The sequence below is a fragment of the Thermobia domestica genome, chromosome 15, assembly GCF_964235325.1.
Source record: "Thermobia domestica chromosome 15, izTheDome1.hap1.1, whole genome shotgun sequence".
In the NCBI taxonomy this organism is placed as follows: Eukaryota; Metazoa; Arthropoda; class Insecta; order Zygentoma; family Lepismatidae; genus Thermobia; species Thermobia domestica.
This window is the reverse complement of record NC_137468.1, coordinates 53577216-53595320: the sequence shown is the minus strand read 5'-3', so window position 1 is coordinate 53595320 and position 18105 is coordinate 53577216. Positions and strand designations below refer to the sequence as shown.

At 33.5% G+C, this 18105-nt stretch overlaps 1 protein-coding gene across 4 annotated transcripts in view; it reads left to right on the top strand.

Moving 5' to 3' along the window:
* The window catches only part of Frl (formin-like protein), a 318309-nt gene that overhangs the window by 104945 nt on the left and 195259 nt on the right, over positions 1-18105 (top strand). The gene's annotated exons all lie outside the window — the stretch shown is intronic.

Sequence of the window (18105 nt, the reverse complement as noted above, 5' to 3'; positions counted from 1 at the left end):
AGAGAGAGAGAGAGAGAGAGAGAGAGAGAGAGAGAGAGAGAGAGAGAGAGAGAGAGAGAGAGAGAGAGAGAGAGAGAGAGAGAGAGAGAGAGAGAGAGAGAGAGAGAGAGAGAGAGAGAGAGAGAGAGAGAGAGAGAGAAAGAAAATAGCATGTTGGGATGAAAGTGATAATTGATATCTAAACGATGAAAATTAAAAGTTTCAAAAGGCGGAAATGTGTTTGTAAATTGATTTAACACTTCCGTAAACTTTACCAAGTGCAAAGAGCTGTTTCATCTTATTGGTATGTAGACTAGTAACATTCCTAATTTTATGTTTCTTTGTTGTTGTTTTTTTCTTACTTGTTTCAGTGTTTATACACATCTGTTGTATCTTTTCCTTTATAGTATCATAGATACTGCTAAGATCATATCTGGATTGCTCTCTTGAAACTGATTCATTTATTGATTTATTTTGAAATAATTATATTGCGAAATAAATTAACTGTGAAAATTTCACGTTTCTAGTTTTGTTTGAGCAAGATACCAGCTAATTATTGTATACCACATCAAAGTAAAATGTGAGTGTGATATATTACTGCGGCCTGCTCGTTTTAGATGGCAAAATGGAATAGAGGGGAATCTGTATGAAAGCCTCTGTATTTGAACATAGTCAGTTTACAGCTGTTACTTTGTATGTGAGGAGTTCAGGGGAAGAATCTGCTATGCATCATTCAGAATTTTTTCTTTAATAATAATGATAATAATAATAATAATAATAATAATAATAAAAGAATGTTATCGATGGTATTTATATTATTTTCATATATAAATATTTGTTTTTTTTAAATATATCTAAAGATCTACCAAATTGTTCTCTTCTTTCGTTTGCTGTTTAAGGAATTCTATTATTTTAGTCAAAAACGAGAAAATAGAAAAATAGTGATCATGTTTTTCCCATGACCTTTCATATAAAAACGTATTTACTGTGTGTAAATAAAAAATAGATGTAGCAATGTTTAACAGCTAAAATAACTAGATGTAACAATGTTTAACGGCTAAAATAAAAACTAGATGTAACATTATTTAACTGCTAAAATAATAAAAAAAAGATGTAACATTGTTTAATGGCTAAAATAATAATAATAAAAAAAGATGTAACATTGTTTAATGGCTAAAATAAAAATACATGTAACAATGTTCATCGGCTAACTTCTAGACCGCTGCACCAATTTTAATGATTTTAATACATCAATGGATCCTCGCTGAACTTAGGTATTTAACACATTTTCGGCAAGGATCGACGGAGGGTGACATGTAAAAATAGTCGAAAACGACCTACCAATGTTAGTGTGCAATTCTTAATTTTCGAGGTCGTTTAATGAATAGTGACACTCTGGATGCCACAGCGTTGAAAATATTCCACAGTATTAATAATACAAAACTGACAGAAACACTTAATATGTATTAATAATATACCTACTTGTGTAACAGTTTCGGCAATGTAACATCGCCATGTTACATTACCGAAACTGTTACACAAGTAAGACACGTTATTTATGCTGTTATATTCGAAGCGATGTTACATTACTGAAACAGTTACACAAGTATTATTGATGTACTTTGGTCAGCTTTGTTGTATTAGTACTGTGGTGAACTAAAATTAAGATGTGCATAGTTATAGTGTATCAGTTCGAATGCCATTGTTTCTAGCTTTATAAGCCATAGTTCTCCGTGTTTTCATACAATTAGCTTTCCAGTTGCCGTAGAGTGTCAAATCCTTTGCATTCACCCAACCAATAATATTAACGCATGCAAAGCAATCAGCATCGCGGGAGAGTGGGCACACACATTTTCTCAAAATATTTAGTATTCCGAATAATAATAAATGTGTATACTGTTTTGCTTTGTTCTGTATTTAGGAAGGAGAAACATTGTACGTATGTCTCTAATACTAAAAGAATGTCAGAATTGGTTTCTATGGTCAGAAATCATCACTGCAAAAGTTTAACTAGTTTTCGTATCACAGTATTTCCGTATTTTCAACGTTATTGCTGTGTTTATTTCTTTTGTTTTGCATCCATGACCTTTACACTTGTCAAATAATCTTGCACACAAAAATATTCTGTATTTTCACTTTCTGATTGTATCGTCACGTCTTCAGTACTGATACTTGAAGAAGTAAATAGATAGACTATAGTTTTTGAAACATTATTGTTTACCTAGTTCCTTAGTTTTTCAAGATATTTATATCTTCCTTCTTTTCACATTGTTTAATGAAGGCCTATTTAAGCAGAAATATTGTGTATTTTCTGTGCAGGTTTTAAATGGAATTAAAAAAAAAGAATATAATTATTTTAGTTCCTTCTTTCTTTCTATCTTTTTATCTTCATTCTTTGATATTTCTTTTCTTTCTTAGACTTTTTCTATTTTTGTTTATTTATTATGTTAAGAGTCTTCATCCCGGCGAAATTAAAATACCGCTAATTTTACAGTAATTATGTGATATCTTCAAATAGATAAAAGATAATTGAAATATGAAACAAGAGCGCCCTAGACAATATTATTTTACGTGAGGTACCGTTATCACAAGTCACCTAGTGGCTTTCCGTTTTCAGCTATTTAGAAACGCGAAAATAAATACCAATTTTCAAAACGGCTCGAAATCGAAAGCAGATAAGTGAGTCGTGATAACGGTTTCTCATGTAAAATAATATTGTCTAGGGCGCTCTTGTTTCACATTTCGATTATCTTTTATCTATTTGAAGATATCACATAATTACTGTAAAGTTAGTGGTATTTTAATTTCGCCGGGATGAAGACTCTTAAAGATATCGGCTGCTAAAATGAAGAAGAGACATGTTTCAAGAACTGTAGGGACTAAAATTCTCAGCCTGTGGATTTGGACCACAGTTGACATTATTAGGGATGATGAGTAATATCTAAGGGCGCAGAGAAAACATTAATATAAATTTCAAGGTTTTACATCTAAGAGTTTTGGAGATTCCAGTGATAACGTGAAGCAGTGAAAGAGTAGATAGATTTATTCTATTATATGGATTTATTTTTACAGTAGATTCTAAATTCCTACGCCTAATAGTTTCTAAAGTGATGAACGCCGAAATTAAATTTCAAAGGTCGTTTTTTCCTCTCCCTATGATTCGTATTTCGCAAGATCCGATTATGTGGTGAACGACGAAAATATTTTTTAAGAGCCCTTCCCTTCTTTGGGATTGCATTTCATAAACTTTTGTCGTATCCTTCTCTTAAGGGCAGGAAAGATCAGAGATCGAGAAGAAAAACTAGTAGTAATAGTGTTACAGGTGTACACCACGTGAAAATTGAAGTTTGGATGTTCCCTCACCGTCTATTCCCCACTCAAAAAAATTAGTAAGAAGAGTGGACATTTGAAAATAAATAAGTCTTTAGACTTGTCGAGTAGAAACTCATTTAGTAATAGTCATTTAATTTAGTTGTTTTGCACGGACATATGAGTATTTTGTATCCTGAGCATTATACAAATCCGTTAATCTCAACTGCGCTGCAGGTAGTGCGTCAACTAAGTATGATATCCATAATTACTTCCTTTGGAATATATGGGGAACCGATTTTTGAATGACCATATCTTGGGATCAACTGAATCGATCACGCCCATCAGCGAGCATTAAGTTTCTATGCGTAATAGTTTAAGATCTGCAGAAGGGAAACACTCCGTTTGTCCCATAAGAGTTGCATTGCGCAAAATCCCGTTGTATCTACAGTCTAGAGTCCAAGAAGACTCTCTTTACTCAAGATTTCAAGATTCTACCTCTAATGCTTTCAGATATCTCGTAAACAAAAATAAATAAAATAAATTTCCTTTCCTCCGTGGTGGTCGGGTTTCTTAAAGCAACATTATTTCGTCACTCTAGAATACGTGGAAAATATGCAACATTTCGAGATTTCTATACGTATAATAATTTTAAAATTTGATGAACTGTTAAAAAAAAAAAAAGTTCCTTTTGCCCCGTTAGGTGGTCACAATTCGCAAAATCCCGTCTTACATACACACCAGTAATGTATTTTAAATAATACTCTCTCTCTCTCTCTCTCTCTCTCTATATATATATATATATATATATATATATATATATATATATATATTATTTCAATAACAAATATGGTTTAAACGTTAAATCATACCCTCCATGAACTTCTCGTGACGCGAAAGGATTCTGGTAACTTATAGATTAAATTAAGAAAAAATAAGGGCGTAAATATTGCACATGGTAAATTTATAAAAAAGAGACTTGAAAATTTCGAGACGAGGCGAGAATTTGATTTTTAAAAAATGAGACAAGAAAAATAGTATATCTTGTCTTGTGGCCAACACTAGTCATCTCGTCGTCTTTTATCGAACTCTGATATTATAAGTGTTGATAATGTGATGTTACTTTGTTTATAATCTTGATATGCTGATAGATTCAACACATGTTATGTTCTTTAATGAAATAAAATGAAATATTTCAGTTTCACTTCTTACGGTTATGCCGTGTAGGGTATAAATGACGGTGATGATAAAAAAAATGAATGAAATGGTGGATTGATGAAAGTGAGAGAAAATGAGGAATCCTGAGAAAACACACACAAACTGTATTTGTCTATCACAAAGCCCACTTGGCTCGAGCTAGAATCTAACTAAGGACCTCACGCACCAAGGTGAACGCTCTACCGCTGAGTGACACCAGACCCCAATATTCTCAAATGAAAATATAAACACATGCTGCACTTCCTGTAACTCAGATCTATTTTTTCAAAGTGTAAGTTAAAAAAGACGACAAAAAACAGTGTGACAAATTTAGTTCAACTCGAGCACTGTTCTTGAACGTGTTTAAGAGTCTTGTTTATGCGCGTGTGTAATGCGCAACAGTATAGATAGAATTTGCATTTCCTCAGTCCTCATAAAATGGGACACGATTATCGTGCGTGACGTACTTCCCAAGTTCACAGCTTTTTTATCTTTTTTTTTTTCATTTCGTGGATTAAAAAAATGTGGAGAGGATGCCAAATGACTTGGTGTTTTTCCAAACATCAGAAGGATATGACATAACTAACCCATCTGTTTACTACGTTAAGTATCCGTTCTCAATGTTCCTTTTTTTCTTTTTAAATGAAAACTCACATTTAGAAAAAAAAATCGTTACTTAGATTTGCGTAATATGGTTTTTAATTCCAACGACACTAATGTTATTTGACAATCTGAGTGACGTTGTGAGTACTTCCCTGTCTTTTTCTGTTGTGATTCGTTGTCAATCTTCAGAAGACATATTCTGCAGTTGGAGTGATGGCATTTTCCGGAAATGATGTCATCCAAAAGAGAGACAAAAGAGAAAGTAAGTTCAATGCCTAAAAATAGATGGTTACGTCAGACGATCTAAAGTTGATAAAAACTACAGACTACAGTGTGTTTTTTATTATAATACAGTAAGACCTCTTGAAGTTGGATGCACCTCCGTAAGACAGCGCCACCCACAAGAGCACTGATTATTAAACATAAGCCTAAAAGTATTGTAGTACTCTTACCAAAAAGCCAATTTTTCACCTTTTTAAAAGGGGATTGCTAAGGCTATCTTCAGGAACCCTATTCACTTTTAATAATGGAGCATTAATTTTGGAAAATATGCCAGAAGTAGTGGTAAATTAGTGCTGCTGATACTTTATATAAAGAAAATTAGTGCTCCATACAGAAAGCCAAAAGAAACAATCTGTAATGGCATCATCAAAGGAAACAATTGATCCTTCATTTTCATAACGAGATAAACATCACGAATTTTCTTTCTAAGCGGTATCATCAGCACTAATGAAGTATTTTTATACAGTTACCCAAATTAGTGCTCCATTATTAAAAGTGGGTGGGGCTGTCATTTGTGTGGAATACTGGCTTTCTGGTAAGAACACTAATTTTCTTTCTATGCGGTATCGTCAGTACTGACGTATGTGTGATAATTAGTACTCATGTTGATGGCAGTGTTTTCACGGAGATGTTGGATGCATCATCTTGTAATCATAGTTTTAACAAAGAAGTGACAACTCAAAACCACCAGTTTTTCAAAACAAATAATTGAAGATTGACATTCTGCAGGTTAACATGAGCAAGCAAAATTACACAGTTGCTTTCTGGAAGAATGTATACTTTGATCTGCGACGTTTTTACACAAAACTCTTTTTAGGACCATTTTCAACATCAGATATAGAACGGTAATTTTTGAGTTCTCTATTTTCTATTAAAGCCAAAAATCCCTTCTTCTACCGGAAAATCGAATGCATATACATATAGGGGAAGGTCGGATAGTATCGGACAGCGTATAGTATCGGACAGTGTATAGTTCACTATTTTCGGAACAGGATGGCGACACTCTTTAGCCACGTGTTAGTAGTTCTTTGTGAGGGAAGCGTGGCGCCAACATTCTGAGATAGTACGTTGAAAGCTGTATATGTGGTGCGGCGATTTGTACGTTTTGTGCTGTTTGTGGCTGCATGTATTTAACTTTGTCGGCTAATTACAGAAATAAAGGCAAGTGAAATATGAATTTAAGTAGTTTTACATTTTTGTAGTAGTTTCGTATCCTGATTGTCAATGTATCATTGGCTTCATTGCAAGACAAATTATTTCAACATTCTTTATTATCATGCATGTTGATTGGGTAGTATCGGACAGGGTGTTGGCGGGCAATATCGGACAGCAATATTCGAAGTTTCGATGCGAAGTCTTATAGTTCTCTCATGTTTTTCAGGTAAAAATGGACAAAAAGAGAGGTAAATGGTCAGAGGAAAATATGAAAACAGCAATTGAAAAAGTAATAAGTGGTGGGATGAGTACAAGAGAAACAAGTAAACAGTCTTCCGCCGCGAAAAGCACTTTAGATGACAGGGTAAGATTTCTTTCCTTGGGAAAAGAAATTCAAGTAAAACCGCCAATGGGTAAATTTCAGAATACTTTTATTGATGAACAGGATGAGTTACTGTATAGTCTTGTCAAAGATCTGGACAGCTAGCTAATGCCCCTCAACAAGAAAGAATTTTTGAAACTAGCATTTCAGTTCGACAAAAGAAGTAAACTGTAACAGTTGCGAAAGGAGCAAAGGGAAAGAATCAGAAATAAGCAAGGAAGTCTCTGAACTTAGACGGTGAAACAAAGACTAATTGCATAATTTCTGGGGAAGACTTTGATGACGACTGGATACAGTGTAGTTCGTGCAAAGGTGGGCACATGAAGACTGTGCAAGTCTTGAAGGAGATGCATTTTATTATAAATGTGATATTTGCAATTCAACATAACAATCTGTAGCTAGCAAGGTATGTAAGAAGACATGTAAGGAATGTAAGAAGGTAATAACCGATCTGTCCGATATAACCCGCCAATTTTTCATATCTTGAAAAATTAGACTTTTACATTTTTACCAGTTTCTCAAAATTTTGTAGTAAAAGTGAAATATGGTTTATATAGTGTTATAAAGATATGTATAAGGATTGCATATATGAGTTTTTTTATTTAATTTCTGATTATCATAAAGTTGTTACATCACATGTTCCTTAAGTGTCCGATACTACCCGACCTTCCCCTAATGCTTTAAGACCATAGAGGAATGTGGTGTCTGTAATAAGATGAAGTCTCTATACTGCGTACTATAACGTTTTTGAGAAGAAAACTGGTGGAAGCCTCAACTCTCCGATAACCAAACTTAACCTTATTGCTCTTAGAGTAGGGGACTCGGGACGATACTAACGCGAGAACTTACGGCTTGAATTTCCATGTTAAACTGTAATCTTTGTCATACAACTTTTGTGCAAAAAATTAATATTAAACTTTGATTAGTGAAACGAAAAAAAAAACGTAGGTTTCTAACTTAATAGACCTTTTCTATTTAATCTTCATCATATATAAAATCTAATTGCCAAGCATGTAATATCTCATGCAGTGCTCAATTTTTTTTTTCTTCTGACCGAGGCGCCACAATATTTTTTTTTAAAAAGGCGCCAGAATCTTATGTCTAGTCACCATGGCGATCTAATGCCCGGGAATTTTCGACTCCTGGTCACACGTGTATCAGTGTATCATCGGCAGGACGCGTAAAAATATAAAGTAACTAGTAACAAATTTCGTAATTTTGAGTTGGGGAAAAGAAAATAAGTTCCTTCTTGTTTTGAGCAAATCTTGATTATAAGGACACATTGCATTTATTTTTCATCTAGTTATATTCAAATTCCCGTAATTCTTGTTCTAAATAGGATTTTTTTTTTCTTCCTCCTTCCTTTTGCGAAAATTTCACTCTAATCCTCAGCCTTCATATCTATTTTCCCTGGAATCAAGTCTTTATACAGGAAAATATTTCACATTCATACTTAGCAAGTCAAAATCTACCTCTGTACGAAGTTTGGTCAAAGATCAAATAAGTTCTGTAGATCGCATATGTTGTTTTTCTAATTGATTAAAAAAATAATAAAGCACAAGAAAAAGTTATGCCAACACTTAGTGAATGCCTCCTTTCTACACTGAACTTGATAATATATTATTGTAGAGCTAAACATCTCTTAGATAACATATAACAGGGGCCTTCCTCGCAAAAAGGTACTAGTCTTATAATACATTGTAGAACTCGTAATATAATTCTTTGTGTATCGTAAAATTACAACCGGACACAACGCATTAAAAGCGACAACACTACTCGTATTTAAAAGTGACTCACTGTTCTAGCACCGTATTTGGTGTCATAATATTTCCAACTTGTAAGAAAAGAGTATGTAGCTGAAAGTTTTGGGAAACTGACCCCTGTGGACTACAGTGTTGTTTTAAATATTACGTAGTATATGCTTTAAAAGCATTTTATAGTTTTTTTTAAAAGGGTTAGATAATAATACCGTGTATATGTAAACTGTTAATTCTTATATTTTTAGACTGTCTGCGTGCTTCATCTGCGATGTAAAAAAACCAAAATGGCCGAGCCTGTGTATAAAATTAGTCTCTTTCTATATTTATTTTCTTTGTTCCTTAGACAGTTGTAACAACATAATAATAAACATTTTATATCCTCTAACCGTAGGGTTGAAGACTCTCGCTCCGAAGTTGCGTGCAAATTGTATTTCTTTTATTCTTTATTTTTAATACTCTAAATATAGAAACTGCAGATGACAGGAGATCTTAAAACTTGTATTTTAAAATGCATATAAACCTAACGAGGGCTGCTGTCTTGTTCGGATTTTCTTATTTTAAAACATAATATCCATTTAAAATAGGAGATACAATCAGCCGGCCTGCTTGACTCCATTTGCGGTGTGTCATGATTAAACTTGTCTTGCTTATATAAAACATTAAGTGCTACGTGGCTTGTTATTTAAATGTGACAGTGAAAAACATAGTCGGCAGATTTGAGTCAATTTACCGTATAAAATTCTGATGGTGTTAAAATTTCTAAGAATTGATGTTTCCTTGGAATAGGTTGAGAACACACTGTCAAGGTTAACTGGTGGAAAAAGGAGTATAAAAATTATACAGAACAGGAAGTTTGATGTATTGTTCAGCGAAGCGTGTTTTGTCTGAGAAGATTCTACGAAGGAAATACCAGAAAACTCAGTAACATTCTCATAACCATCTTAGCACAATATGGTGTTCACAGAATAGTTTTTAAAAATAGTAATCGTAAATAACTACATTCCGCAATTATGTACGATTTCCTTTTTTCACTTTTACGTATCACTGAAGTAACTTTAGTTTTCATTTCACTATAATGTAAATATTTTCATTGTTTTAAATGTTATTTTGTGGAATCGTTAATTAGTGCTTTTGTAAAGGGATAAAAGTAATATGCATTTAATATTGTAATGCATGTAGATTGTTTTAGTTTTTTTTTAATTGATTTCAAATATTGCCTCTGGCTTTTAAAAATGTAATACTGTTTCATAAGCCCTGCAGGCTGAACAATGGTAATTACAATTTTGCTGATGGTTCAAAATTTCTCTTCAGTTTAAACAATTTTAATTGTGTTTAAATTATGTTCGGTACAGTGCATTTACATGTTTACCTACTTAATTAATTATATCAATTAGGGTTGCGTATTATCCATATATGTATCAATTGTAATTTGGTGCTATTTAAGGGAATATCGTATTATTTAGTTCGTAGATTTTTCTGTATGTGTATATGGTATACTAAGGAATATCGTAAAAACTAAAAATCTGATATGTGTGTTTGAGGATCATGTGTTTTATGATATTTGAAGGTGGTAACTATAACAAACTGATAACAACAAATTTGTTCTTATCCAACTGCGTACTTAAGACCTCTGATGAATTGTAATGAATCAAATATATCGAGTCTACACTATATATATATATATATATATATATATATATATATAATATAGTTTTTGCAGTTTTGAGGTTGAAGTAGTTTTTGCAGCTTAAGAAAAAGTACTAAGTATATGAAGCAGCGTTAAGTTTTATAAAGAACTGTGTCATTCTGTATGTAAGATAGTTAAATGAATTCATCATATTTAAAGGTATGATTGAGGTGAACGAAATGTTCACTAGTTTGCACTAAAAATAATAATAATAATAATAATAATTAAAAAAGGCGTGCACATATTTTGTAAGATTATTCCGTAGCTTGAAAGTTTTTGTTTATTGAAGTTGAGAGTCCCTTTGAGCGTCGAGACTATATAAGACGTGGACTTGTTAATGTTGCCAACACTAACATTTACCGACATTCCGTCGCAAGCTGCGTCCTCTATTTGAACCCATATGTACACAAACATTTGAGTTTTTTTTTTAAGTACTTTAAATCCACTAATGAGGATAATAAGTATACAACGAAATAAACCAGGTAGTATACTCAGTGTTCAAAATTTTATCATACTTCTACTAGCCTTAATACACCTTTTAGTTATAATCAGAAACAATAAAGAATAATTGTATTTTAATTTATAGCTAAGTCTGAAAAAAATTAGATGTCAGATATGAAAGTTACAGAGTAAATTTCCTTTGAATTTTTCTTAATATTTTAACTTTTGTTTGATGCTATCGACCAAAAAATTAAAATAATAAGTTACATTTATGTCTGGCAAGGAATCTTACGAAGACCAGCCACTGGTCTCATTCAGAATACCTACGTTATTTCCTGCACTGCCGGTAAAATACCGGTCAGTTGGCAACCCTAGAACGTGCACTTAAGGTAGAATCTGGACTACCGTAATGTGTTCAATGTTTTCTCACAGGGAATCGAACATGGAAGCTCGTGTATTAAAGATATGCGCGCTGGAGATTAATGAGGAGGGCTTAGGTTGAAAAGAAGAAAGAAAAAAAAAGTTAGAAAGGGGTGAATATCTATCTTCGAAACAGTTAAGGAGATACATACATCATCTGGCAAAAATAGTGCTATGTGCCAAGACAAGAGACAGTCAAAAGTGTTTATTAAAAACCGTACAACTATTTATTATCTGCTTACTGCAATGTCGCTACTTGCCATTCAGAATTTCGTAGTGTTGTGGGGGGAAAAAATGTTAAGAATAAGCAGTTATAATTATTTTTGATTTCGCTAACAGAACATTTTGCACTGTTCAAAGTGGAAAGAAGACATAGTTTAATGACATTTTCCCCTCCTCCCAACCTGAATATTATCCAATGTATTCAATTATTATTTTTTTTTTTTACGAACTGACGTTTTTTCCATTAGTTCCAGCGTTCTTGAAAAAAAAAAATGCTCCGGTACTCGCATGGATATGTTATTAAAGTAATTTCTATCCTTTTAATGTCCTCCGACGTACTCTCCTTTCTATTTTCATTTGTGATATTGTTAATGCATTAATGTAGGCATTTAAAGAATGTGGAACACGTACAATTTATATATAATATTCAAGCTAAGATGCTGGTACTGCGTACCGCCAAAAAATGACACTTAGTACTTCTTGCATCTTTTTATTCTCAGACGCAACTAATTTTTCTACAAAATACATGCACATACTTAAGTCATTCTAAATATATTGAACGCCAGATAATATAATCCTTCCTTACAGAAAACCTATTACTTTCATTATTTTAAGTAACAAGAAACGTAGTAGTATAAATACATGCAGTAAAGTAATTGAAGATAATTTTAATAGTGTTATCTATTTGTTAGGTAAGTTCCCTGTCACCGTAACCCCCTTTGTCAATTGTTAACTAAGTTTAACGATGGTGGGAATCTTCTCATTGTCAGTGATTGTTAGAGAAGTGAAGTTTGGGTGGTCTTATTCATAACAAATTTTTAAGCCTCCTTTGGAGCCCTCTTGTTTCGTTGTTTCTGTGCTGTGCCTTTGTTTTGGACACGAAAGTAATTTATCTTCTCTTGGTTCGTTTACTAATAAGCGTTGTTCTACCTTAACTGAGAGTTTTATTTAGTACCATCATTAGTGACCAAGTCACGAGACATGAGAAAGACGAAGAAGAAAGTAGTTGATTGTAGTCTGTGTAATAATTTATGGGGTAGACAGCTGTCTTTCTTAAATCGTGATTACTTATTTGGCCTAATATTATATGCTGCTAAGACGACATGATTGATTACAAATAATTAAGATTAAAGTGAGTTAATTATTACTGTACTGTTTCATTCTTTGTCATAAGCTCACGAATTGTTAATAAATATTAATCATCCGTATTAAATAAATTACCGACAACTTCATTTGAAAATATTTATTTTAGAAGAAATTTAACCCCATATTCACGTACTGATGTAGACATCCAATACGAATTTGACATAGTTAAACCTATAAAATCGAACCTATGAGCCTGCTTACCAAAGACAGTGTTCTGTCAGTGGGTCAACATATTATTTCCAATACAACAGCTTAGTACTGTATATTGTTTCTAAGTAATCCCCGTTGTAAATTATTGTATGTTCCTAGTAGGCAAGATTTCAGCAGCAGACGGGAAGTAGAATCAGCAGACGAAGGCAGAATTCAAGTACTATGTATGCGTTTTATGTTTCCAAATATAAACTTATATCCATGCTATGAATACGACTAAAGAAGTTTGAGGGGGGGGGGGGAGCGTGTTAGCGTCCCTTAAAGATAGTTATATGATACTCATAATGATTATTAATATTAAGATATAAATTCAAACTCGTTTGGAGCCGTGTTTCTTTTCTTTTCTTTTCTTTTTTTTTTTAAATGCAATAATTGCAGAGAGCACAGGAAAAATAAAATAAATTAACATACCGGTACCGTAGTTCGAGAAATACGAATGATGAACACAAGGGAATAATGCTGAAAAACCCAGTGGCATAACAAAGAGGGAGGGAAAACTGGTGAGGTCACGGACACACTATTGTCCATTACAAGCTATAGATCTAACTAGAAGCCTTAGCAGTATTATTGGATTAGGATCCTCAACCTAGGAAGATTTGTCTTATGTATTCATCACATACAATTAATCGCTATAAGGGATCCTACTTCTGGCCACTATAATAAATGAATACCTTCTTTTAGAACAGTTTTAATCAACCTTGGATACATAATAATTTCTTTGAGGATACGTAAAATTAAAAAAGAAAAAAGCAGAATACATTTTAGTTCATAATATATTATTTGTGCCAAGCTAACTGTAACAGCATCTCGCTTTAAATATCGCAAAATGAGCTGTGTGATGGACACAGTGTGCGTGGATTTTCTCGAGGATCTCCCGTTTCCTCCTCCTTTCGCCAATCCACCATTATCGTCCATCTCATCACCATCTTCATTCGAAGTTTACGCGCTACAGAAATCCCAGAAACATCAATTTCTCAATTTTTACTCTGATTGTACTCGCGTCCCTAGGGAGAAAAAAAAACGTAAAAAGTTTGTTGATAACACCAGTTAGAGTTACATTCAACTTTACTCATGAATCCATATTTTCTTGCGTACAGGGTATTTACAAAAGAATGAGAAACAGTTGTATTGTGCAACAGGAGCGATCAGAAACGTACAACTGAAAATGTAATTTGACCGTATGGTTTCTTTTTTATGAGTGACAAGACCGATAAATAGCCCCATGATCCTCCCATTGTCCTCCACACAGATTACTTCTTCCTCCGAGTTAAGTTCGCGCGATTCGTTCTTGAATCGGAGAATGTTTTGCAATGCATAAATTGCACTATTTAACTCAAAATTCCCAGACCCACGCGACAATTGCGTTTCATAAGTGCAGCCTTAACCTCGGTGGGGATGGTCAGTTCCGGAATTTTTACTTTCCGGAATCCGGAAAGTAAAATCGAAAAAATCCTGGAATTCGGGAAGTGAAATTTCCGATTTCGGAATCTGGATTCCCGAAAATTTTGGCCATTTCTAAACCTCGGTGCATAATCGTTGGACGTTAAACTAAAGAAAAGAAGTTCCATTAAATTTATATCATGATTTTATAGTAAAATTGTGCTATTTTAGTTATAAGTAATAAATTTATGTACTTTTGATAAAGTTGCCTAACATTTGGAATAATGATAGTTTAACTCGGGGTTATACTATTAAGTGGAAAAGTAACGTTAAGGGTACGCGGAAAAAATGTTTAATACCAATGTTTTAGAGGAATAACAATTCGAGTACAAGGGAATTTCAGTTTATTTATGCTATACTGTCCATAGTTACTGTGTCCGCAAAGTAAACTCTGAAGTCTCAATATAACTTTCCACTTTGATACCATATTTCTAGTTTTCGTTTCGTCTTTAGAACTTTCTTTCGGAAAGAACATTCAGACAAAGCGCGAACGAAAATGATCAAAAATATCAGACACACAAGTAACTGTGCAAAAAGTCTCTGTAGCCACAGATTCTTTTCGAATGTTGCATTTGTGTTTTTGAAAGGGGAGACAATGTTAGGTTTGGAAATAGAGTTTTTGCTCTTACGTGACATTTAAGAGAAAAGATGGGGGAGATGGTAAAATAACATCAGAATTTCATGTACTCTCCTACCAGCAAGCAGTGTTAAAGAGGAAAAACCCATAAAACGTCAGCATTCAAAGTATAATTATGAAGATGGTGAGTTTTATATTTTTCAGTTTCTCTTTACGACCATTTTATTGAGATTTCTCCCTTGCTGGATTCAATTGTTTTTTTTTCTTTTTTTCATTTTTACAGACATGCTATCACAGAATCGCGACATATTCTAGAGGTAGAGAAATAGGGGAGAAAGGGGACGTTATGTTATGAACGTGTAATAGTTGTTTACTCGTAAGCATAAAATAATGTTGAGCTTCAGAGGTAGCGTTAGTCACGTTTTCCCACTCGTGGACTTCGGGAAGTTTGTTGATCAAAAGTATCTGCCTATAGAAAACAGGAAGAGCATGAGAAAATATATTTTGTAATAGATTGATTCAACCAAATGCATTCAAGGACTCGCTTAAAAATCGAAAGAACTCACTTCTATCTAATTCCACAGTGGAATACATATGTTTAAAATATTATAATTGAGTACACGCTGGCAAGCTACTATAGAGCATACATTGGCATCTTTGGGATTTTTAGTACGGTACGAGGGAGGAGCAGATTTCCCACGTTTTATTAATTTATTTAAATATCTATGGATTTTTGGCATCTAAGACTCGGCTTCGTATAGGGAAAGGACGTGGAAAGGATTTAGTTGCGAAGAGGCTGATTTATGCGTGGTATCATCCCAGTATTCACCTGGTGCGACTGCGAACAAAACTATTCAAGAGGCCTGCTGCACGGTTTAAGTGCTACAAGCTTCCGAATGTAAAGCCTACGCTGGGGCTGCGGTGGCTGAATGGTAGTGTATTCACCTGTGATGCATGGGGTCCTTGGTTCGATCCCAGTTCGTGCCAAGTGAACTGTGTGGTGAACAAACATGTGCGTGAGTTTTCTTGGGGTTTTCCCATTTCCCTGCACTTTCTCCATTCCACTATTTCCTTCATTTCTCATTATCAACGGCTCCTTTAGCCTAGCCGGCATAGCCGTGGAACATAAAACTTAATGATTTCATTTAATTTTTTCTACTACAGATGGGCAAATATCAGACAAAGTGAGACAAAAAGGTCGGTAACCTTTATGAAATGCAGCTTCCCATGTAGTCATATAATAGGTATTTTAACAGAAGTTTAAAATGTAGAAAATTAAATATGTATCTATATTGAGAATTAAGTTTTGAAAATTATGCTCGGGCACGGAAACTTAATTCAAAATTGTGGATTCACCTGAATTCCAGGTACGGGCGCGGTATCTCCCGTATCCCTCCTTGCGGATGCCCATGATAACATCAAAATTAGCAATTTCAATTTAAGCAAGGAATGCGCATATTTAACATTTGTATTTTACCATTTTTTTAAAAAAAACCTGCATAGTTGATAAATCCATATTCATACATAATAATCCATATGAATGAGGTGTTGTATGATATTACTTTCTTTTCTCTGTAATGAAACTTCTAAAACTTTTGTGATTTTTTAAAAATGTGTTTTGTTGTTTTTAATAAGTAGGAAGTGAGAAAGAACACATAAATTACTACACTTTTATAAAAGCAAACAAGCCCATGGATGTGATCGGCCATGCATCCTTCACTTCGTTTTATGTCACAACAGTAGGAGACAAGAGTTCTAAGATAACAAAAATAAAAATAAATAAGTCAAGGAAATTTACGTACTTCAGGTGTATTATTTTTATGAATACTGTTTTATTGTAATAGTGTAAATACCTATTTACAACTGATAAAATGTTTTACAAAATTAAAAAAAAAACTGTTTCTTTTAAAAAATGTACTTAAAAAGTGAAAAATAATGTTTGTAAGAAAATTACTTTTTTTTTTTTAAAAAAAAAGTATTTTTTCCACAATACAAAAGTACAATTATTTTGTACACGTGTAGAATACAGAGTACAATTATTTTCCAATTTTTAGTACGATTTTTTTTCAATATTTTCCCATACTTTGTAACCGTAATTAAATACATTTGCATTTTATTCTATTTCACATGTATTCCTCCCATACTGTTCATCTTCGTACGTCATCATAGCTATTCTGCCATTGTTAGCAGATCACTTGCCTCAACTGTAAAGCTTCCATGCATCGCAAGTCTTCAACTAATCTCTTCGTCTTCACATACGATTTATCTGTTTTAAATACCGTCCATTAACTATTTCCCTTTCTCCCCTCGCTGTTTTTCCTTGTCCATACCATCTAACAAGTCTCTCATGATAAATTTCCTTCTCATCCAATGCCCTAACCAATTTCTCTTCCTCTTTTTAATTGAACCTAAAATTATTCTTTTGTCTCCTGTTATTTCTAACACTTCCTCATTCGTTTTGAATTTTGACCCGGCTAGTTCTCTTAATTCTTCTTCACACTCACATTCGAAAAGTTTCCAGTCGTTTTCAATCTCTCGTGCGTAATGTCCTTGTTCCTGTCCTGTGGAGTACGATATTCCACACAAAATATTTTATAAATCTTTTCCGCAACTCTTTATTCAAGGACCCACAAAATAATAATTTCTTCGAAAAGGCTTGTTTCGCCATTCCTACCTTTGCTTTTAATTCAGATACTGCGTATCATCGCTTGTAATACTACCCAGGTATCGGTTCTGTTTTCTTCTCCTCTCCATACTTTTGTATGTGACATTGACCACTTAGTACTAATCACCATAGTTTTTTTTTCTAACGTCTATTTTCATTCCATATTCTTCACAATCCTTAGCTCAAGTTTCTAACTTTTTATTAATTTTGTTTTCAGACTCTATAATAAGCGCGTACGGTATTCTGCAAACCGCATACACATAATGATTCTATTTCCTACTGAAATATAGTCACCATTATGTAGATTCTTCTTCACTAACTTTTCTAGATAGATATTAAATAATGTCTGTGAGAAGCAGCATCCCTGTCAAACTACACGTACGGTATAAGAGTAATAGATTTGGAAAGAGGATGATAGGTATACTGTTCATCCAGTTCCTGCCCCACTTTCTACAGTTCTTCCAGACTTCGTACGTTACAATATAGAATTACCGGTACTCTTATTTTTAAAAATATATAAGTATATATTATTATATGAAAGTAAGAATGGAATATTGTATCGTCACTCGACGTTTGTCGCTGTGCAAAATTTTATCCTTGTATGAGGTAGGAAAATCAGCTGAGTTACGT